We start from the raw sequence: 23,829 nt of genomic DNA, 5'->3' as shown, positions 1-23,829 counted from the left end.
CATACAATTGGTATTTAGTTTTTTCATAAATACACTATCTGACCAAATGTATGTGGACACACCCATTACTAAAAGGAGCAATTAAATACATCACATAGCTATGAAATCTCCATTGGTAGTACAATGGCCCATACTGAAGAGCTCAGTGACTTTAAACGTGGCATTGTCTTAGGATGCAAACTCTTGTGAAATTTTTGCCTCACTAGATCTGTCCCAGTCATCTGTAAGTGATATTATTGTGAAGTGGAAGTGTCTAGGCGCAACAACAAGCCCATCCACAAATTGATAGACCATGCAAAGTCACAGAGCGGTGCTACCTAGTGTAGAATCATGTAGCATGTAAAAATCAAATATCATCTGTTGCATCAATCGTTAGAGTTTTAAAGTGTAACATCAGCACAACAACGGTGTCAGGAGCTTTATGAAATGGGTTTCCATTACCAAGCAGCTGTACACAAGCCACACATCAACATGAACAATGCGAAGTGTCAGCGTATAGCTGAGTGACATTATATTTTATATATATATATATATACACACACACACACACACACTAACAGGGCCTATGATTACCCAAAAACTCCACTCGCCCAATCGGCAGGAAATGACAAAACTTAACAGCCCGCAAGAAACTTTACTCGCCCGTGCGTATCTTTATGTAGTGTGTATATATCTCATAAAAAAACAAAGAAAAGATTGTTAATATAATCTCACAAAACATTGCCAGTACATTGGATAAATATCTAATGCAAAACTGTGCATCATTAAGGCCAGGGCCAGACTGAGACCAAAAACAGGTATTTTAAGGAAGAATTTTAAGGAAGAGCAGCCCACTCACCCACCCTATTATTTTACCATACACTTAAAATTACACGTATAATGTATATAGTTTGACAAACTGATAATTGTTTATGGACATGTATAGATTATATTAGTGAAGTAGATTAAGAATGGCCATCTAAGTGACATACACATATAAATACATAGATATATATATATAGTATATATACACACACACACACACACATATATATTAACAATCACACACACATATACATACAGACACACATACATATTTATATATATATATTTTTTTTTTCACAGACACACACATATATACCTATACACACATATTTATGCACACACAAAAAACACTGTAAGAATTGCTCTTTAGAAACTTTTTTATTTTTTTATTTTGTAAGATCACTCACTGTGCCCAGCAGTTGCCTATATTAGAGGATTATCATAAATAATGTGCACAAAGTGAACAAGCACTGCTTCTTGTACTAGCATGACAGCTAGGTCCCACACACCTCCTCCTGAAAGCCCTTTGACCTCACAGCGACTTAGAGCATCAGAAAGATGTACTATTTAACCCATACTAAATTCATACACACCCACCGCTCTAGCATAGAAGCATGATGTTGGTCTTCCCGCGCAGACAACCTTAGGGTCGTGAAGTAGCAGCTGACAAGAAAAAGATTGAGAGCCATGCTGAAAACAGAATTTATGCTTACCTGATAAATTACTTTCTCCAACGGTGTGTCCGGTCCACGGCGTCATCCTTACTTGTGGGAATATCTCTTCCCCAACAGGAAATGGCAAAGAGTCCCAGCAAAGCTGGCCATATAGTCCCTCCTAGGCTCCGCCCACCCCAGTCATTCGACCGACGGACAGGAGGAAAAATATAGGAGAAACCGTATGGTACCGTGGTGACTGTAGTTAGAGAAAATAATTCATCAGACCTGATTAAAAAACCAGGGCGGGCTGTGGACCGGACACACCGTTGCAGAAAGTAATTTATCAGGTAAGCATAAATTCTGTTTTCTCCAACATTGGTGTGTCCGGTCCACGGCGTCATCCTTACTTGTGGGAACCAATACCAAAGCTTTAGGACACGGATGAAGGGAGGGAGCAAATCAGGTTACCTAAACGGAAGGCACCACGGCTTGCAAAACCTTTCTCCCAAAAATAGCCTCCGAAGAAGCAAAAGTATCAAATTTGTAAAATTTGGCAAAAGTGTGCAGTGAAGACCAAGTCGCTGCCTTACATATCTGATCAACAGAAGCCTCGTTCTTGAAGGCCCATGTGGAAGCCACAGCCCTAGTGGAGTGAGCTGTGATTCTTTCGGGAGGCTGCCGTCCGGCAGTCTCATAAGCCAATCGGATGATGCTTTTAAGCCAAAAGGAAAGAGAGGTAGAAGTTGCTTTTTGACCTCTCCTTTTACCAGAATAGACGACAAACAGAGAAGATGTTTGTCTGAATTCTTTTGTAGCTTCTAAGTAGAATTTTAGAGCACGGACTACATCTAAATTGTGTAGCAAACGTTCCTTCTTTGAAACTGGTTTCGGACACAAAGAAGGTACAACTATCTCCTGGTTAATATTCTTGTTGGAAACAACCTTTGGAAGAAAACCAGGCTTAGTACGCAAAACAACCTTATCTGAATGGAACACCAGATAGGGCGGAGTACACTGCAGAGCAGATAACTCTGAAACTCTTCTAGCAGAAGAAATAGCAACCAAAAACAAAACTTTCCAAGATAATAACTTAATATCTATGGAATGTAGAGGTTCAAACGGAACCCCTTGAAGAACTGAAAGAACTAGATTTAGACTCCAGGGAGGAGTCAAAGGTCTGTAAACAGGCTTGATCCTAACCAGAGCCTGAACAAATGCTTGAACATCTGGCACAGCTGCCAGTCGTTTGTGTAGTAAAACAGATAAAGCAGAAACCTGTCCCTTTAGAGAACTCGCAGATAATCCTTTATCCAAACCTTCTTGCAGAAAGGAAAGAATTTTAGGAATTTTTATCTTATTCCATGGGAATCCCTTGGATTCACACCAACAGATATATCTTTTCCATATTTTATGGTAAATCTTTCTAGTTACCGGTTTTCTGGCCTGAACCAGAGTATCTATCACAGAATCTGAAAACCCACGCTTTGATAGAATCAAGCGTTCAATCTCCAAGCCGTCAGCTGGAGGGAGACCAGATTTGGATGTTCGAATGGACCCTGAACAAGAAGGTCCTGTCTCAAAGGTAGCTTCCATGGTGAAACCGATGACATATTCACCAGGTCTGCATACCAAGTCCTGCGTGGGCACGCAGGAGCTATCAAGATCACCAAGGCCCTCTCCTGTTTGATCCTGGCTACCAGCCTGGGAATGAGAGGAAACGGTGGAAACACATAAGCTAGGTTGAAGGTCCAAGGTGCTACTAGTGCATCCACTAGAGTCGCCTTGGGATCCCTGGATCTGGACCCGTAGCAAGGAACCTTGAAGTTCTGACGAGACGCCATCAGATCCATGTCTGGAATGCCCCATAATTGAGTCAACTGGGCAAAGATCTCCGGGTGGAGTTCCCACTCCCCCGGATGGAAAGTCTGACGACTCAGATAATCCGCTTCCCAGTTTTCCACAACTGGGATGTGGATCGCAGATAGATGGCAGGAGTGATCCTCCGCCCATTGTATTATTTTGGTCACTTCTTTCATCGCTAGGGAACTCCTTGTTCCCCCCTGATGATTGATATACGCAACAGTCGTCATGTTGTCTGATTGGAATCTTATGAATCTGGCCTTTGCAAGCTGAGGCCAAGACCTGAGAGCATTGAATATCGCTCTTAGTTCCAGAATGTTTATCGGGAGAAGAGACTCTTCCCGAGACCATAGTCCCTGAGCTTTCAGGGATTCCCAGACCGCGCCCCAGCCCACTAGACTGGCGTCGGTCGTGACAATGACCCACTCTGGTCTGCGGAAGCTCATTCCCTGGGATAGATGGTCCAGGGTCAGCCACCAACGGAGTGAATCTCTGGTCTTCTGATCTACTAGAATCACTGGAGACAAGTCTGTATAGTCCCCATTCCACTGTTTGAGCATGCACAGTTGTAATGGTCTTAGATGAATTTGTGCAAAAGGAACTATGTCCATTGCTGCAACCATCAACCCTACTACTTCCATGCACTGAGCTATGGAAGGACGTGGAACAGAGTGAAGAACTTGACAAGTGCTTAGAAGTTTTGACTTTCTGACATCTGTCAGAAAAATCCTCATTTCTAAGGAATCTATTATTGTTCCCAAGAAGGGGACTCTTGTTGACGGAGACAGAGAACTCTTTTCTATGTTCACCTTCCATCCGTGAGATCTGAAAAAGGCCAGAACGATGTCTGTATGAGCCTTTGCTTTTGAAAGGGACGACGCTTGTATTAGAATGTCGTCCAAGTACGGTACTACTGCAATGCCCCTCGGTCTTAGAACCGCTAGAAGGGACCCGAGTACCTTTGTGAAAATCCTTGGAGCAGTGGCTAACCCGAATGGGAGGGCCACAAACTGGTAATGTTTGTCCAGAAAGGCGAACCTTAGGAACTGATGATGTTCTTTGTGGATAGGAATATGTAGGTATGCATCCTTTAGATCCACGGTAGTCATAAATTGACCTTCCTGGATAGTGGGTAGAATCGTTCGAATGGTTTCCATTTTGAACGATGGTACCCTGAGAAATTTGTTTAGGATCTTTAAATCCAGAATTGGTCTGAAGGTTCCCTCTTTTTTGGGAACTACGAACAGATTTGAGTAAAATCCCATTCCTTGTTCCGTCATTGGAATAGGGTATATCACTCCCATCTTTAACAGGTCTTCTACACAATGTAAGAACGCCTGTCTCTTTATTTGGTTTAAGGATAAGTGAGACATGTGGAACCTTCCCCTTGGGGGTAGTTCCTTGAATTCCAGAAGATAACCCTGAGAAACTATTTCTAGTGCCCAGGGATCCTGAACATCTCTTGCCCAAGCCTGAGCAAAGAGAGAGAGTCTGCCCCCTACTATATCCGGTCCCGGATCGGGGGCTACTCCTTCATGCTGTTTTGTTAGCAGTAGCAGGCTTCTTGGCCTGCTTACCCTTGTTCCAGCCTTGCATAGGTTTCCAGGCTGGTTTGGGCTGTAAGGCATTACCCTCTTGCTTACAGGATGCAGAATTAGAGGCCGGTCCATTCCTGAAATTGCGAAAGGAACGAAAATTAGACTTATTCTTGGCCTTGAAAGGCCTATCTTGTGGAAGGGCGTGGCCCTTTCCCCCAGTGATGTCTGAGATAATCTCTTTCAATTCTGGCCCAAAGAGAGTTTTACCTTTGAAAGGGATGTTAAGCAATTTTGTCTTGGATGATACATCCGCTGACCAAGACTTTAGCCAAAGCGCTCTGCGCGCCACAATTGCAAACCCTGAATTTTTCGCCGCTAATCTTGCTAATTGCAAAGCGGCATCTAAAATAAAAGAGTTAGCCAACTTAAGTGCGTGAACTCTGTCCATAACCTCCTCATACGGAGTCTCTCTACTGAGCGACTTTTCTAGTTCCTCGAACCAGAAACACGCTGCTGTAGTGACAGGAACAATGCACGAAATGGGTTGTAGAAGGTAACCCTGCTGTACAAAAATCTTTTTATCCATAGGATCTTTGAAAGCATAACTATCCTCGATAGGGATAGTAGTTCGCTTGTTTAGAGTAGAAACTGCCCCCTCGACCTTAGGGACTGTCTGCCATAAGTCCTTTCTGGGGTCGACCATAGGAAATAATTTCTTAAATATAGGGGGGGGAACAAAAGGTATGCCGGGCTTCTCCCACTCCTTATTCACTATGTCCGCCACCCGCTTGGGTATAGGAAAAGCGTCGGGGTGCACCGGAACCTCTAGAAACTTGTCCATCTTGCATAATTTCTCTGGAATGACCAAGTTGTCACAATCATCCAGAGTAGATAACACCTCCTTAAGCAGTGCGCGGAGATGTTCTAATTTAAATTTAAATGTCACAACATCAGGTTCAGCTTGTTGAGAAATTTTTCCTGAATCTGAAATTTCCCCATCTGACAAAACCTCCCTCATGGCCACTTCAGATTGTTGTGAAGGTATGACAGAACAATTATCATCAGCGCCCTCCTGCTCTTCAGTGTTTAAAACAGAGCAATCGCGCTTTCTCTGATATGCAGGCATTTTGGATAAAATATTTGCTATGGAGTTATCCATTACAGCCGTCAATTGTTGCATGGTAATAAGCATTGGCGCGCTAGATGTACTAGGGGCCTCCTGCGTGGGCAAAACTGGTGTAGACACAGTAGGAGATGATGTAGTATCATGTCTACTCCCCTCATCTGAGGAATCATCTTGGGCAATTTCATTATCTGTGGCAGTACTGTCCTTACTTTGTTTGGACGCTATGGCACAATTATCACACAATTTTGAATGGGGAGACACATTGGCTTTCATACATATAGAACATAGCTTATCCGAAGGCACAGACATGTTAAACAGGCTTAAACTTGTCAATAAAGCACAAAAAACGTTTTAAAACAAAACCGTTACTGTCTCTTTAAATTTTAAACAGAGCACACTTTATTACTGAATATGTGAAAATGTATGAAGGAATTGTTCAAAATTTACCAAAATTTCACCACAGTGTCTTAAAGCATTAAAAGTATTGCATACCAATTTTCAGAGCTTTAACCCTTAAAATAACGGAACCGGAGCCGTTTACAAATTTAACCCCTATACAGTCCCAGCTACAGCCTTTGCTGTGACTTTACCAAGCCCAGAGGGGAATACGATACCAAATGACGCCTTCTAGAAACTTTTCCAACTACTTTCAGGTCCTCACACATGCATCTGCATGTCTTGTTCTCAAAAACAACTGCGCAGTAATGGCGCGAAAATGAGGCTCAGCCTACAACTGGGAAGGCCCTCCCTGACTGGAAAAGGTGTTTAACATAGTGCCTGACGTTAAAAAACGTTCCCCAAGTTTATAAGTGTGAATTATCAGCATAAACATGTATAAAATGTCCAAATAAAGCAATCGATTTAGCCCATAAAAGTGTCTACCAGTTTTATAGCCCATATTAAGCCCTTTATTCTGTTTGAAAATGGCTTACGGATCCCCATGAGGGGAAATGACAGCCTTCCAGCATTACATAGTCTTGTTAGAAATATGGCTAGTCATACCTTAAGCAGAAAAGTCTGCTAACTGTTTCCCCCAACTGAAGTTACTTCATCTCAACAGTCCTATGTGGAAACAGCAATCGATTTTAGTTACTGTCTGCTAAAATCATCTTCCTCTCACAAACAGAAATCTTCATCCTTTTCTGTTTCAGAGTAAATAGTACATACCAGCACTATTTTAAAATAACAAACTCTTGATAGTAGAATAAAAAAAAATACAACTAAACACCACATACTCTTAACCATCTCCGTGGAGATGTTGCCTGTGCAACGGCAAAGAGAATGACTGGAGTGGGCGGAGCCTAGGAGGGACTATATGGCCAGCTTTGCTGGGACTCTTTGCCATTTCCTGTTGGGGAAGAGATATTCCCACAAGTAAGGATGACGCCGTGGACCGGACACACCAATGTTGGAGAAAAGGGGAGGTCGTTTGTATGCTTTTGACAGAGCCTCCCCTTTCTTCCCTCCTTTCCCTGTGTGCGAGTGTGAAGGGCAGTTTGACTGCTTTATTATGTTTTTTTACTGCTACTGATGTCCCAATTAGGAAAATGTCAAGTAGTCGGTACAGGCTGGCAAGTTAAAAGTTTTACTTGCCTGCATGGATTTTAGGCCACATTTGGCGACTGGACCAGTCAATTCATATGCCCTGTACATATACTGTACTGTATATGCATTACATAGATAAAAAATTAATTTATATATTAAACTTGGATATGCTTTGACCATTGCTAGATACATTCATTTGTATCTGCAGTTATGATGTCAGAAATTGACACAAACCCGCCTTACTGATTTAGCATACATTTCAGATTGCCTTACTGAGTAAGATACACTTCACAGACAGGATGTCTCAAACTACAAAGGGACCTTTGAACTGCTGTTTAAGAGATGTATTACCTATCAGATCACTAGACCCCCTGTGAGGACAGCAGGCGTTTAGTCTAAACTGACCTTTGAAGCTAGCAAAATCTCAGAAGGGTAATTGATTTAACACAGGCAAATGGTGGGACAAAGAATTCCCTTTTCAAGTTCCAATACAATGTCTGGAGTAGACACTTACAGGCATGTGAAAACAAATTGGAATTTTAAATAACCCATATTATAAATTTTCAAATATTTAATTTGTACCTCAGTTATATATATATATATATATATATATATATATATATATATATATATATTCTGAGGGGTATCTCATGTCTCAACCATGTTGCATAATATCTTTAAATATGAAGGGAAATTAATACATATCTATATTGATATTTAAGATGTTGCAGTTCATTATAAGCATTGGATAAACCAAGTAGGTTCCAAATATGACCGGTATATACTGGTATATAAATGCCTATGTAATTTGTGCTATGAATTGTATCATATAGTTTTATGCACTCAATATTACAGTGATATCCACAGATATACAATGTATTCCTATTAGATGGAATCAAATCAAATATATATATGATCTATATATAATGATACTAGTTCCAACAGAATTCGCTCCTAATTACATGTATGTATATAATATGGGAATGACTGGAAAATTTTACAAAATCAAAATATACTATCAAAATACTGATGAAATGAGTACTTATTAATTTCATACTGCAATAGTAATTAATCTCATACTGAAATTATGAATGAAAATCCTTTTAAGTCCCCTTATAGAAACATGACTTAAGTACAGCTCTTAAGACATTATCAGTAGGAAGTATATATTATATGTATATTATATAGATTTAATATTATGCACAGGTCTAATATTTAAATGTATAAGAATACATACTAAATCAATGTATACCCATGTTTGGTATTGAAATACACATGCTCAGTCAAATTAAATAATACCATATCAAATTCACCAAATAGTTTACTGAGCTAGAAAATATAAATGTATTAACAGAACACTGTAAAAATATATATTTTTCTGTAGTATTTACTAATGAAACTACATTTGGTTGCCTATTGTTCCCCCGGTGTCCAGTGCGAGAATTGCAGCCAAAGGTTTCCAATCAAAGGGAGATTGAATTACAAAGTGGCAATTCCCAGTAACATATGAGAGGTGAGCTCCGACTCAAAGGGCGTATCCAGATTTTCTATATGGAATGATTAGAGAATGAAGGAGTGGCCTATCATTAATATATGCTTTCACACTATGCAAGAAGGGACAGACTCACTTTGGTAAAACAGAGATACACACCGTTGGGTTATTTTCTCTGAATCCTGGCTGGAAAACTTTCATTGGGCAAGAGAGATACCTTGTGACCTGTACCCTTGCAAAATAGAGCTACCTTCATGCATGACCATAAGGAAAATCTGAAATATTGAACTCTCAAATTGGTTTGCTGGTAATGTATTAAGTGGTTTGATGTTGTTATATTTTTAGTGTTTTAAGCAAAGATATTCTTTATTGCTCTAGTTTAATTGAAGCTGGAATTTAAAGAGGTACTTTATATTTGCAACGCTATAATTAAATAGACCAGTGTACATCCTATATTAAATATACTAGTGCTAAGTAACCTTATTATTAAAGAAGGGTTTTGCAGTTCATACTTATAAATTTATGTTCTTATTTACTGTGAAATCTCTTAAGAATTGCACATAAATTGGCTATTGTTTTGATAATATATAAATTACTGGTAGATTATTTGAAGTGATATAAGGCTATTTTTGGCTAGTTTTTGAATAATAATCTACAGCAAATTCCATTAGATTTATTGAATTTAAGATAAGATTCTTATTATAATATTTGGTTATATTGTTAACTAAGCATTGTTAAGTTAGTAGTCCATATTTTGGCATGGGACTAAGTGCTGCTGGTTAAATACAAATTGTTCTTGTAAAATTCATGTGGATATTTGTTAAGTGATTCATTTTGGGTTAAGGTAGATTTATAGATTATATTGTGTCGATAATACATAGGTACCAGACAATTTAATTGAATATTAATTAATATGGATATTTTTATAGCTTGCTTGATATAGGATATTGTATAAACTAGACATATATATTTGGTCAAAAACAATACATTATTGTGTATGTGTTTATAGAGATTAACTGGTGAGAACTCAGGAATTAATTTAATTTGAGATTATTAATATTTATAATAATTTTATCGTCATAATTTCTAGATACATCAATAGCACTGATGTATTGATAGGATTCTATTTTATTAATTGGAGGTATTGCTGACAATCATTTTATGATTGATTATTAATATTCATAATTCCATTAATCAAAAATATTGTTACATAAATATATAACACATTGGAGGCACTTGCAGGAGAACATTACATCTTTATCACATTGGTATAATATAATTTGTAGTAAAGTAAAAATTATTACAAAAAAAAAAAAATTGTTAAAATTATGTTACCATTTTAAATTAACTAAATAATAAGCCCAAATCATAATGTTTATCACTAGAAGTGACTCAAATGAATCTCTGTACACAGTATTGAAATGTCCCCCCCAAAATTACCCCTTACAAAGGCAGACTCCCTTAGAATGGAAGCTATCGGCCACATCAAAAAACATCATTTATGTAAGAACTTACCTGATAAATTCATTTCTTTCATATTAGCAAGAGTCCATGAGCTAGTGACGTATGGGATATACATTCCTACCAGGAGGGGCAAAGTTTCCCAAACCTCAAAATGCCTATAAATACACCCCTCACCACACCCACAAATCAGTTTAACGAATAGCCAAGAAGTGGGGTGATAAGAAAAAACAGAATTTATGCTTACCTGATAAATTACTTTCTCCAACGGTGTGTCCGGTCCACGGCGTCATCCTTACTTGTGGGATATTCTCTTCCCCAACAGGAAATGGCAAAGAGTCCCAGCAAAGCTGGTCACATGATCCCTCCTAGGCTCCGCCCACCCCAGTCATTCGACCGACGGACAGGAGGAAATATATATAGGAGAAACCATATGGTACCGTGGTGACTGTAGTTAGAGAAAATAATTCATCAGACCTGATTAAAAAAACCAGGGCGGGCCGTGGACCGGACACACCGTTGGAGAAAGTAATCTATCAGGTAAGCATAAATTCTGTTTTCTCCAACATTGGTGTGTCCGGTCCACGGCGTCATCCTTACTTGTGGGAACCAATACCAAAGCTTTAGGACACGGATGAAGGGAGGGAGCAAATCAGGTCACCTAAACGGAAGGAACCACAGCTTGCAAAACCTTTCTCCCAAAAATAGCCTCCGAAGAAGCAAAAGTATAAAATTTGTAAAATTTGGCAAAAGTGTGCAGTGAAGACCAAGTCGCTGCCTTACATATCTGGTCAACAGAAGCCTCGTTCTTGAAGGCCCATGTGGAAGCCACAGCCCTAGTGGAGTGAGCTGTGATTCTTTCGGGAGGCTGCCGTCCGGCAGTCTCATAAGCCAATCGGATAATGCTTTTAAGCCAAAAGGAAAGAGAGGTAGAAGTCGCTTTTTGACCTCTCCTTTTACCAGAATAAACAAACAAGGAAGATGTTTGTCTGAAATCTTTAGTAGCCTCTAAATAGCATTTTAGAGCACGGACTACGTCCAAATTGTGTAACAAACGTTCCTTCTTTGAAACTGGATTCGGACACAAAGAAGGTACAACTATCTCCTGGTTAATATTTTTGTTAGAAACAACTTTCGGAAGAAAACCAGGCTTAGTACGCAAAACCACCTTATCTGCATGGAACACCAGATAGGGCGGAGAACACTGCAGAGCAGATAACTCTGAAACTCTTCTAGCAGAAGAAATTGCAACTAAAAACAAAACTTTCCAAGATAGTAACTTAATATCTATGGAATGTAAAGGTTCAAACGGAACCCCTTGAAGAACTGAAAGAACTAGATTTAGACTCCAGGGAGGAGTCAAAGGTCTGTAAACAGGCTTGATCCTAACCAGAGCCTGAACAAATGCTTGAACATCTGGCACGGCTGCCAGTCTTTTGTGTAGTAAGACAGATAAAGCAGAGATCTGTCCTTTTAGAGAACTTGCAGATAATCCTTTCTCCAAACCTTCTTGTAGAAAGGATAGAATCTTAGGAATTTTTATCTTGTTCCATGGTAATCCTTTGGATTCACACCAACAGATATATTTTTTCCATATTTTATGGTAAATTTTTCTAGTTACAGGCTTTCTAGCCTGAATCAGAGTATCTATTACAGAATCTGAAAACCCACGCTTTGATAAAATCAAGCATTCAATCTCCAAGCCGTCAGTTGGAGGGAAACCAGATTCGGATGTTCGAATGGACCCTGAACAAGAAGGTCCTGTCTCAAAGGTAGCTTCCATGGTGGAGCCGATGACATATTCACCAGGTCTGCATACCAAGTCCTGCGTGGCCACGCAGGAGCTATCAAGATCACCGAGGCCCTCTCCTGATTGATCCTGGCTACCAGCCTGGGAATGAGAGGAAACGGTGGGAATACATAAGCTAGGTTGAAGGTCCAAGGTGCTACTAGTGCATCTACTAGAGTCGCCTTGGGATCCCTGGATCTGGACCCGTAGCAAGGAACCTTGAAGTTCTGACGAGACGCCATCAGATCCATGTCTGGAATGCCCCATAATTGAGTTATTTGGGCAAAGATTTCCGGATGGAGTTCCCACTCCCCCGGATGGAATGTCTGACGACTCAGAAAATCCGCTTCCCAATTTTCCACTCCTGGGATGTGGATCGCAGACAAGTGGCAGGAGTGATCCTCCGCCCATTGAATTATCTTGGTCACTTCTTTCATCGCCAGGGAAGTCCTTGTTCCCCCCTGATGATTGATATATGCAACGGTCGTCATGTTGTCTGATTGAAACCTTATGAATTTGGCTTTTGCTAGTTGAGGCCAAGCTCTGAGAGCATTGAATATCGCTCTCAGTTCCAGAATGTTTATTGGGAGAAGAGACTCTTCCCGAGACCATAGACCCTGAGCTTTCAGGGATTCCCAGACAGCGCCCCAGCCCACTAGACTGGCGTCGGTCGTGACAATGACCCACTCTGGTCTGCGGAAGCTCATTCCCTGTGACAGATTGTCCAGGGTCAGCCACCAACGGAGTGAATCTCTGGTCTTTTGATCTACTTGAATCATCGGAGACAAGTCTGTATAATCCCCATTCCACTGTCTGAGCATGCACAGTTGTAATGGTCTTAGATGAATTTGTGCAAAAGGAACTATGTCCATTGTTGCAACCATCAATCCTATTACTTCCATGCACTGCGCTATGGAAGGACGAGGAACAGAATGAAGTACTTGACAAGAGCTTAGAAGTTTTGATTTTCTGACCTCTGTCAGAAAAATCCTCATTTCTAAGGAATCTATTATTGTTCCCAAGAAGGGAACTCTTGTTGACGGGGACAGAGAACTTTTTTCTTTGTTCACCTTCCATCCGTGAGATCTGAGAAAGGCTAGGACGATGTCCGTATGAGCCTTTGCTTTTGACAGGGACGACGCTTGAATTAGGATGTCGTCCAAGTAAGGTACTACTGCAATGCCCCTTGGTCTTAGAACCGCTAGAAGGGACCCTAGTACCTTTGTGAAAATCCTTGGAGCAGTGGCTAATCCGAATGGAAGTGCCACAAACTGGTAATGCTTGTCCAGAAAAGCGAACCTTAGGAACTGATGATGTTCCTTGTGGATAGGAATATGTAGGTACGCATCCTTTAAATCCAGGCTAGTCATAAATTGACTTTCCTGGATGGTGGGTAGGATCGTTCGAATAGTTTCCATTTTGAACGATGGTACCCTGAGAAATTTGTTTAGGATCTTCAGATCCAAAATTGGTCTGAATGTTCCCTCTTTTTTGGGAACTATGAACAGATTGGAATAAAATCCCATTCCTTGTTCTCTTATTGGAACTGGATGTATCACTCCCATCTTTAACAGGTCTTCTACACAATGTAAGAATGCCTGTCTCTTTATTTGGTTTGAAGATAAGTGAGACCTGTGGAACCTTCCCCTTGGGGGAAGTTCCTTGAATTCCAGGAGATAACCTTGAGAAACTATTTCTAGCGCCCAAGGATCCTGAACATCTCTTGCCCAAGCCTGAGCAAAGAGAGAGAGTCTGCCCCCCACTAGATCCGGTCCCGGATCGGGGGCTATCCCTTCATGCTGTTTTGGTAGCAGTGGTAGGCTTCTTGGCCTGCTTACCCTTGTTCCAGCCTTGCATTGGTTTCCAGGCTGGTTTGGGTTGTGAAGTATTACCCTCTTGCTTAGAGGATGCAGAATTAGAGGATGGTCCGTTTCTGCGAAAGGGACGAAAAACATAATTTATGTAAGAACTTACCTGATAAATTCATTTCTTTCATATTAGCAAGAGTCCATGAGCTAGTGACGTATGGGATATACATTCCTACCAGGAGGGGCAAAGTTTCCCAAACCTCAAAATGCCTATAAATACACCCCTCACCACACCCACAATTCAGTTTAACGAATAGCCAAGAAGTGGGGTGATAAAAAAGTGCGAAAGCATATAAAATAAGGAATTGGAATAATTGTGCTTTATACAAAATCATAACCACCACAAAAAAAGGGCGGGCCTCATGGACTCTTGCTAATATGAAAGAAATGAATTTATCAGGTAAGTTCTTACATAAATTATGTTTTCTTTCATGTAATTAGCAAGAGTCCATGAGCTAGTGACGTATGGGATAATGATTACCCAAGATGTGGATCTTTCCACACAAGAGTCACTAGAGAGGGAGGGATAAAATAAAGACAGCCAATTCCTGCTGAAAATAATCCACACCCAAAATAAAGTTTAACGAAAAACATAAGCAGAAGATTCAAACTGAAACCGCTGCCTGAAGTACTTTTCTACCAAAAACTGCTTCAGAAGAAGAAAATACATCAAAATGGTAGAATTTAGTAAAAGTATGCAAAGAGGACCAAGTTGCTGCTTTGCAAATCTGATCAACCGAAGCTTCATTCCTAAACGCCCAGGAAGTAGAAACTGACCTAGTAGAATGAGCTGTAATTCTCTGAGACTGAGTTTTACCCGACTCAACATAGGCAAGATGAATTAAAGATTTCAACCAAGATGCCAAAGAAATGGCAGAAGCTTTCTGGCCTTTTCTAGAACCGGAAAAGATAACAAATAGACTAGAAGTCTTTCGGAAAGATTTAGTAGCTTCAACATAATATTTCAAAGCTCTAACAACATCCAAAGAATGCAACGATTTCTCCTTAGAATTCTTAGGATTAGGACATAATGAAGGAACCACAATTTCTCTACTAATGTTGTTGGAATTCACAACTTTAGGTAAAAATTCAAAAGAAGTTCGCAACACCGCCTTATCCTGATGAAAAATCAGAAAAGGAGACTCACAAGAAAGAGCAGATAATTCAGAAACTCTTCTGGCAGAAGAGATGGCCAAAAGGAACAAAACTTTCCAAGAAAGTAATTTAATGTCCAATGAATGCATAGGTTCAAACGGAGGAGCTTGAAGAGCCCCCAGAACCAAATTCAAACTCCAAGGAGGAGAAATTGACTTAATGACAGGTTTTATACGAACCAAAGCTTGTACAAAACAATGAATATCAGGAAGAATAGCAATCTTTCTGTGAAAAAGAACAGAAAGAGCAGAGATTTGTCCTTTCAAGGAACTTGCGGACAAACCTTTATCTAAACCATCCTGAAGAAACTGTAAAATTCTCGGTATTCTAAAAGAATGCCAAGAAAAATGATGAGAAATACACCAAGAAATATAAGTCTTCCAGACTCTATAATATATCTCTCTAGATACAGATTTACGAGCCTGTAACATAGTATTAATCACAGAGTCAGAGAAACCTCTTTGACGAAGAATCAAGCGTTCAATCTCCATACCTTTAAATTTAAGGATTTCAGATCCTGATGGAAAAAAGGACCTTGCGACAGAAGGTCTGGTCTTAACGGAAGAGTCCACGGTTGGCAAGAGGCCATCCGGACAAGATCCGCATACCAAAACCTGTGAGGCCATGCCGGAGCTACCAGCAGAACAAACGAGCATTCCTTCAGAATCTTGGAGATTACTCTTGGAAGAAGAACTAGAGGCGGAAAGATATAGGCAGGATGATACTTCCAAGGAAGTGATAATGCATCCACTGCCTCCGCCTGAGGATCCCGGGATCTGGACAGATACCTGGGAAGTTTCTTGTTTAGATGGGACGCCATCAAATCTATTTCTGGAAGTTCCCACATTTGAACAATCTGAAGAAATACCTCTGGGTGAAGAGACCATTCGCCCGGATGCAACGTTTGGCGACTGAGATAATCCGCTTCCCAATTGTCTACACCTGGGATACGAACCACAGAGATTAGACAGGAGCTGGATCCCGCCCAAACCAAAATTCAAGATACTTCTTTCATAGCCAGAGGACTGTGAGTTCCTCCTTGATGATTGATGTATGCCACAGTTGTGACATTGTCTGTCTGAAAACAAATGAACGATTCTCTCTTCAGAAGAGGCCAAAACTGAAGAGCTCTGAAAATTGCACGGAGTTCCAAAATATTGATCGGTAATCTCACCTCCTGAGATTCCCAAACTCCTTGTGCCGTCAGAGATCCCCACACAGCTCCCCAACCTGAGAGACTTGCATCTGTTGAAATTACAGTCCAGGTCGGAAGCACAAAAGAAGCCCCCTGAATTAAACGATGGTGATCTGTCCACCACGTTAGAGAGTGTCGAACAATCGGTTTTAAAGATATTAATTGAGATATCTTTGTGTAATCCTTGCACCATTGATTCAGCATACAAAGCTGAAGAGGTTGCATGTGAAAACGAGCAAAGGGGATCGCGTCCGATGCAGCAGTCATAAGACCTAGAATTTCCATGCATAAGGCTACCGAAGGGAATGATTGTGACTGAAGGTTTCGACAAGCTGCAATCAGTTTTAGACGTCTCTTGTCTGTTAAAGACAGAGTCATGGACACTGAATCTATCTGGAAACCCAGAAAGGTTACCCTTGTCTGAGGAATCAATGAACTTTTTGGTAAATTGATCCTCCAACCATGATCTTGAAGAAACAACACAAGTCGATTCGTATGAAATTCTGCTAAATGTAAAGACTGAGCAAGTACCAAGATATCGTCCAAATAAGGAAATACCACAATACCCTGTTCTCTGATTACAGACAGAAGGGCACAGAGAACCTTTGTAAAAATTCTTGGAGCTGTAGCTAGGCCAAACGGCAGAGCCACAAACTGGTAATGCTTGTCCAGAAAAGAGAATCTCAGGAACCGATAATGATCTGGATGAATCGGAATATGCAGATATGCATCCTGTAAATCTATTGTGGACATATAATTCCCTTGCTGAACAAAAGGCAAGATAGTCCTTACAGTTACCATCTTGAACTTTGGTATCCTTACATAACGATTCAATATTTTTAGATCCAGAACTGGTCTGAAGGAATTCTCCTTCTTTGGTACAATGAAGAGATTTGAATAAAACCCCATCCCCTGTTCCTGAACTGGAACTGGCATAATTACTCCAGTCAACTCTAGATCTGAAACACAATTCAGAAATGCTTGAGCTTTTACTGGATTTACTGGGACACGGGAAAGAAAAAATCTCTTTGCAGGAGGTCTCATCTTGAAACCAATTCTGTACCCTTCTGAAACAATGTTCTGAATCCAAAGATTGTGAACAGAATTGATCCAAATTTCTTTGAAAAAACGTAACCTGCCCCCTACCAGCTGAGCTGGAATGAGGGCCGCACCTTCATGTGGACTTAGAAGCAGGCTTTGCCTTTCTGGCTGGCTTGGATTTATTCCAGATTGGAGATGGTTTCCAAACTGAAACTGCTCCTGAGGATGAAGGATCAGACTTTTGTTCTTTGTTGAAACGAAAGGAACGAAAACGATTATTAGCCCTGTTTTTACCCTTAGATTTTTTATCCTGTGGTAAAAAAGTTCCTTTCCCACCAGTAACAGTTGAAATAATAGAATCCAACTGAGAACCAAATAATTTGTTACCCTGGAAAGAAATGGAAAGTAGAGTTGATTTAGAAGCCATATCAGCATTCCAAGTCTTAAGCCATAAAGCTCTTCTAGCTAAAATAGCTAGAGACATAAACCTGACATCAACTCTGATAATATCAAAGATGGCATCACAGATAAAATTATTAGCATGCTGAAGAAGAATAATAATATCATGAGAATCATGATGTGTTACTTGTTGCGCTAAAGTTTCCAACCAAAAAGTTGAAGCTGCAGCAACATCAGCCAAAGATATAGCAGGTCTAAGAAGATTACCTGAACACAGATAAGCTTTTCTTAGAAAGGATTCAATTTTCCTATCTAAAGGATCCTTAAACGAAGTACCATCTGACGTAGGAATAGTAGTACGTTTAGCAAGGGTAGAAATAGCCCCATCAACTTTAGGGATTTTGTCCCAAAATTCTAATCTGTCAGACGGTACAGGATATAATTGCTTAAAACGTTTAGAAGGAGTAAATGAATTACCCAATTTATCCCATTCTTTGGAAATTACTGCAGAAATAGCATTAGGAACAGGAAAAACTTCTGGAATAACCACAGGAGATTTAAATACCTTATCCAAACGTTTAGAATTAGTATCAAGAGGACCAGAATCCTCTATTTCTAAAGCAATTAGAACTTCTTTAAGTAAAGAACGAATAAATTCCATTTTAAATAAATATGAAGATTTATCAGCATCAACCTCTGAGACAGAATCCTCTGAACCAGAAGAGTCATCAGAATCAGAATGATGATGTTCATTTAAAAATTCATCTGTAGGGAGAGAAGTTTTAAAAGATTTTTTACGTTTACTAGAAGGAGAAATAACAGACATAGCCTTCTTTATGGATTCAGAAACAAAATCTCTTATGTTATCAGGAACATTCTGCACCTTAGATGTTGAAGGAACTGCAACAGGCAATGGTACTTTACTAAAGGAAATATTATCTGCATTAACAAGTTTGTCATGACAATCAATACAAACAACAGCTGGAGGAATAGCTACCAAAAGTTTACAGCAGATACACTTAGCTTTGGTAGATCCAGCACTAGACAGCGATTTTCCTGTAGTATCTTCTGACTCAGATGCAACGTGAGACATCTTGCAATATGTAAGAGAAAAAACAACATATAAAGCAAAATTGAAAAAATTCCTTAAATGACAGTTTCAGGAATGGGAAAAAATGCCAAAGAACAAGCTTCTAGCAACCAGAAGCAATGAAAAATGAGACTTAAATAATGTGGAGACAAAAGCGACGCCCATATTTTTTAGCGCCAAATAAGACACCCACATTATTTGGCGCCTAAATGCTTTTAGCGCCAAAAATGACGCCACATCCGGAACGCCGACATTTTTGGCGCAAAATAACGTCAAAAAATGACGCAACTTCCGGCGACACGTATGACGCCGGAAACGGAAAATTATTTTTGCGCCAAAAAAGTCCGCGCCAAGAATGACGCAATAAAATGAAGCATTTTCAGCCCCCGCAAGCCTAACAGCCCACAGGGAAAAAGAGTCAAATTTTTTGAAGGTAAGAAAAAATGATTAAATCAAATGCATTATCCCAAATATGAAACTGACTGTCTGAAAAATAAGGAAAGTTGAACATCCTGAGTCAAGGCAAATAAATGTTTGAATACATATATTTAGAACTTTATAAACAAAGTGCCCAACCATAGCTTAGAGTGTCACAGAAAATAAGATTTACTTACCCCAGGACACTCATCTACATGTTTGTAGAAAGCCAAACCAGTACTGAAATGAGAATCAGCAGAGGTAATGGTATATATAAGAGTATATCGTCGATCTGAAAAGGGAGGTAAGAGATGAATCTCTACGACCGATAACAGAGAACCTATGAAATAGACCCCGTAGAAGGAGATCACTGCATTCAAATAGGCAATACTCTCCTCACATCCCTCTGACATTCACTGCACGCTGAGAGGAAAACCGGGCTCCAACTTGCTGCGGAGCGCATATCAACGTAGAATCTAGCACAAACTTACTTCACCACCTCCATCGGAGGCAAAGTTTGTAAAAACTGAATTGTGGGTGTGGTGAGGGGTGTATTTATAGGCATTTTGAGGTTTGGGAAACTTTGCCCCTCCTGGTAGGAATGTATATCCCATACGTCACTAGCTCATGGACTCTTGCTAATTACATGAAAGAAATTAGGCTTATTTTTAGCCTTAAAAGACCTATCCTGTGGGAGGGCGTGGCCCTTTCCCCCAGTGATGTCTGAAATAATCTCTTTCAAATCTGGTCCAAATAATGTTTTACCTTTGAAAGGAATGTTAAGCAATTTTGTCTTGGAAGACACATCCGCTGACCAAGACTTTAGCCAAAGCGCTCTGCGCGCCGCGATAGCAAACCCTGAATTTTTCGCCGCTAATCTAGCTAATTGCAAAGCGGCATCTAAAACAAAAGAGTTAGCCAATTTAAGTGCTTGAACTCTGTCCATAACCTCCTCATACGAAGATTCTTTACTGAGCGACTTTTCTAGTTCCTCGAACCAGAAACACGCTGCCGTAGTGACAGGAACAATGCATGAAATTGGTTGTAGAAGGTAACCTTGCTGTACAAAAATCTTTTTAAGCAAACCCTCTAATTTTTTATCCATAGGATCTTTGAAAGCACAACTATCTTCGATAGGAATAGTAGTGCGTTTGTTTAGAGTAGAAACCGCCCCCTCGACCTTGGGGACTGTCTGCCATAAGTCCTTTCTGGGGTCGACTATAGGAAATAATTTCTTAAATATAGGGGGGGGAACAAAAGGTATGCCGGGCTTTTCCCACTCTTTATTTACTATGTTCGCCACCCGCTTGGGTATAGGAAAAGCGTCGGGGGGCACCGGAACCTCTAGGAACTTGTCCATCTTACATAATTTCTCTGGAATGACCAAATTGTCACAATCATCCAGAGTAGATAACACCTCCTTAAGCAGTGCGCAGAGATGTTCTAATTTAAATTTAAATGTCACAACATCAGGTTCAGCTTGATGAGAAATTTTTTCTGAATCTGAGATTTCTCCATCAGACAAAACCTCCCTCATGGCCCCTTGAGATTGGTGTGAGGGTATGTCAGAACAGTTATCATCAGCGCCCTCTTGCTCTTCAGTGTTTAAAACAGAGCAATCGCGCTTTCTCTGATAAGTAGGCATTTTGGATAAAAGATTTGCTATGGAGTTATCCATTACAGCCGTTAATTGTTGCATGGTAATAAGTATTGGCGCACTAGATGTACTAGGGGCCTCCAGTGTGGGCAAAACTGGTGTAGACACAGTAGGGGATGATGTAGTATCATGTTTACTCCCCTCATTTGAGGAATCATCTTGGGCAATATCATTATCTGTGGCATTACTGTCCTTACTTTGTTTGGACACTATGGCACAATTATCACATAAATTTAAATGGGGAGACACATTGGCTTTCATACATATAGAACATAGCTTATCTGATGGTACAGACATGTTAAACAGGCTTAAACTTGTCAACAAAGCACAAAAAAACGTTTTAAAATAAAACCGTTACTGTCTCTTTAAATTTCAAACTGAAAACACTTTATTACTGAATATGTGAAAAAGTATGAAGGAATTGTTCAAAAATTACCAAAATTTCACCACAGTGTCTTAAAGCATTAAAAGTATTGCACACCAAATTTCAGAGCTTTAACCCTTAAAATAACGGAACCGGAGCCGTTTTTAAATTTAACCCCTATACAGTCCCAGCTATATGCTTTGCTGAGACCCAACCAAGCCCAGAGGGGAATACGATACCAAATGACGCCTTCTAGAAGCTTTTTTAGTGATTCTTAGATCCTCACACATGCATCTGCATGCCTTGCTCTCCAAAAACAACTGCGCAGTAATGGCGCGAAAATGAGGCTCAGTCTATAACTAGAAAGGCCCCCAGACTAAAAAAGGTGTCCAACACAGTGCCTGCCGTTTTTTAAACGTTCCCCAAGATTATAATGCCAATTATTAGCTAGAATCTGCATAATATGCCCCAATAAAGCAATCGTTTTAGCCCATAAAAATGTCTACCAGTTTTTAAGCCCTTTTTTAAGCCCTTTATTCTTTTATGTTTGACTAAGAAAATGGCTTACCGGTCCCCATGAGGGGAAATGACAGCCTTCCAGCATTACATGGTCTTGTTAGAAATATGGCTAGTCATACCTTAAGCAGAAAAGTCTGCTAACTGTTTCCCCCAACTGAAGTTACTTCATCTCAACAGTCCTGTGTGGAAACAGCAATCGATTTTAGTTACTGTCTGCTAAAATCATCTTCCTCTTACAAACAGAAATCTTCATCCTTTTCTGTTTCAGAGTAAATAGTACATACCAGCACTATTTTAAAATAACAAACACTTGATAGAAGAATAAAAACTACATTTAAACACCAAAAAAACTCTTAACCATCTCCGTGGAGATGTTGCCTGTGCAACGGCAAAGAGAATGACTGGGGTGGGCGGAGCCTAGGAGGGATCATGTGACCAGCTTTGCTGGGACTCTTTGCCATTTCCTGTTGGGGAAGAGAATATCCCACAAGTAAGGATGACGCCGTGGACCGACACACCAATGTTGGAGAAAAAGTGCGAAAGCATATAAATAAGAAATTGGAATAATTGTGCTTTATACAAAAAAATCATAACCACCACAAAAAGGGTGGGCCTCATGGACTCTTGCTAATATGAAAGAAATGAATTTATCAGGTAAGTTCTTACATAAATTATGTTTTCTTTCATGTAATTAGCAAGAGTCCATGAGCTAGTGACGTATGGGATAATGACTACCCAAGATGTGGATCTTTCCACGCAAGAGTCACTAGAGAGGGAGGGATAAAATAAAGACAGCCAATTCCTGCTGAAAATAATCCACACCCAAAATAAAGTTTAATGAAAACATAAGCAGAAGATTCAAATAGAAACCGCTGCCTGAAGTACTTTTCTACCGAAAACTGCTTCAGAAGAAGAAAACACATCAAAATGTTAGAATTTAGTAAAAGTATGCAAAGAGGACCAAGTTGCTGCTTTGCAAATTTGATCAACCGAAGCCTCATTCCTAAACGCCCAGGAAGTAGAAACTGACCTAGTAGAATGAGCTGTAATCCTTTGAGGCGGAGTTTTACCCGACTCGACATAGGCATGATGAATTAAAGATTTCAACCAAGATGCCAAAGAAATGGCAGAAGCTTTCTGGCCTTTTCTGGAACCGGAAAAGATGACAAATAGACTAGAAGTCTTTCGGAAAGACTTAGTAGCTTCAACATAATATTTCAAAGCTCTAACAACATCCAAAGAATGCAACGATTTCTCCTTAGAATTCTTAGGATTAGGACATAATGAAGGAACCACAATTTCTCTACTAATGTTGTTGGAATTCACAACCTTAGGTAAAAATTCGAAAGAAGTTCGCAACACCGCCTTATCCTGGTGAAAAATCAGAAAAGGAGATTCACAAGAAAGAGCAGATAATTCAGATACTCTTCTGGCAGAAGAGATGGCCAAAAGGAACAAAACTTTCCAAGAAAGTAATTTAATGCCCAATGAATGCATGGGTTCAAAAGGAGGAGCTTGAAGAGCCCCCAGAACCAAATTCAAACTCCAAGGAGGAGAAATTGACTTAATGACAGGTTTTATACGAACCAAAGCTTCTGTGAAAAAGAACAGAAAGAGCAGAGATTTGTCCTTTCAAGGAACTTGCGGACAAACCTTTATCTAAACCATCCTGAAGAAACTGTAAAATTCTCGGAATTCTAAAAGAATGCCAGGAAAAATGATGAGAAAGACACCAAGAAATATAAGTCTTCCAGACTCTATAATATATCTCTCTAGATACAGATTTACGAGCCTGTAACATAGTATTAATCACAGAGTCAGAGAAACCTCTTTGACCAAGAATCAAGCGTTCA

General features: G+C 40.0%; 1 protein-coding gene across 1 annotated transcript in view; it reads right to left on the bottom strand.

Moving 5' to 3' along the window:
- The window catches only part of SETDB2 (SET domain bifurcated histone lysine methyltransferase 2), a 554,051-nt gene that overhangs the window by 48,308 nt on the left and 481,914 nt on the right, over window positions 1–23,829 (bottom strand). The gene's annotated exons all lie outside the window — the stretch shown is intronic.

The sequence above is a fragment of the Bombina bombina genome, chromosome 3, assembly GCF_027579735.1.
Source record: "Bombina bombina isolate aBomBom1 chromosome 3, aBomBom1.pri, whole genome shotgun sequence".
Classification (NCBI taxonomy): domain Eukaryota; kingdom Metazoa; phylum Chordata; class Amphibia; order Anura; family Bombinatoridae; genus Bombina; species Bombina bombina.
The sequence above is the reverse complement of the archived record's forward strand: the minus strand, read 5'-3'. Positions and strand labels throughout refer to the sequence as shown.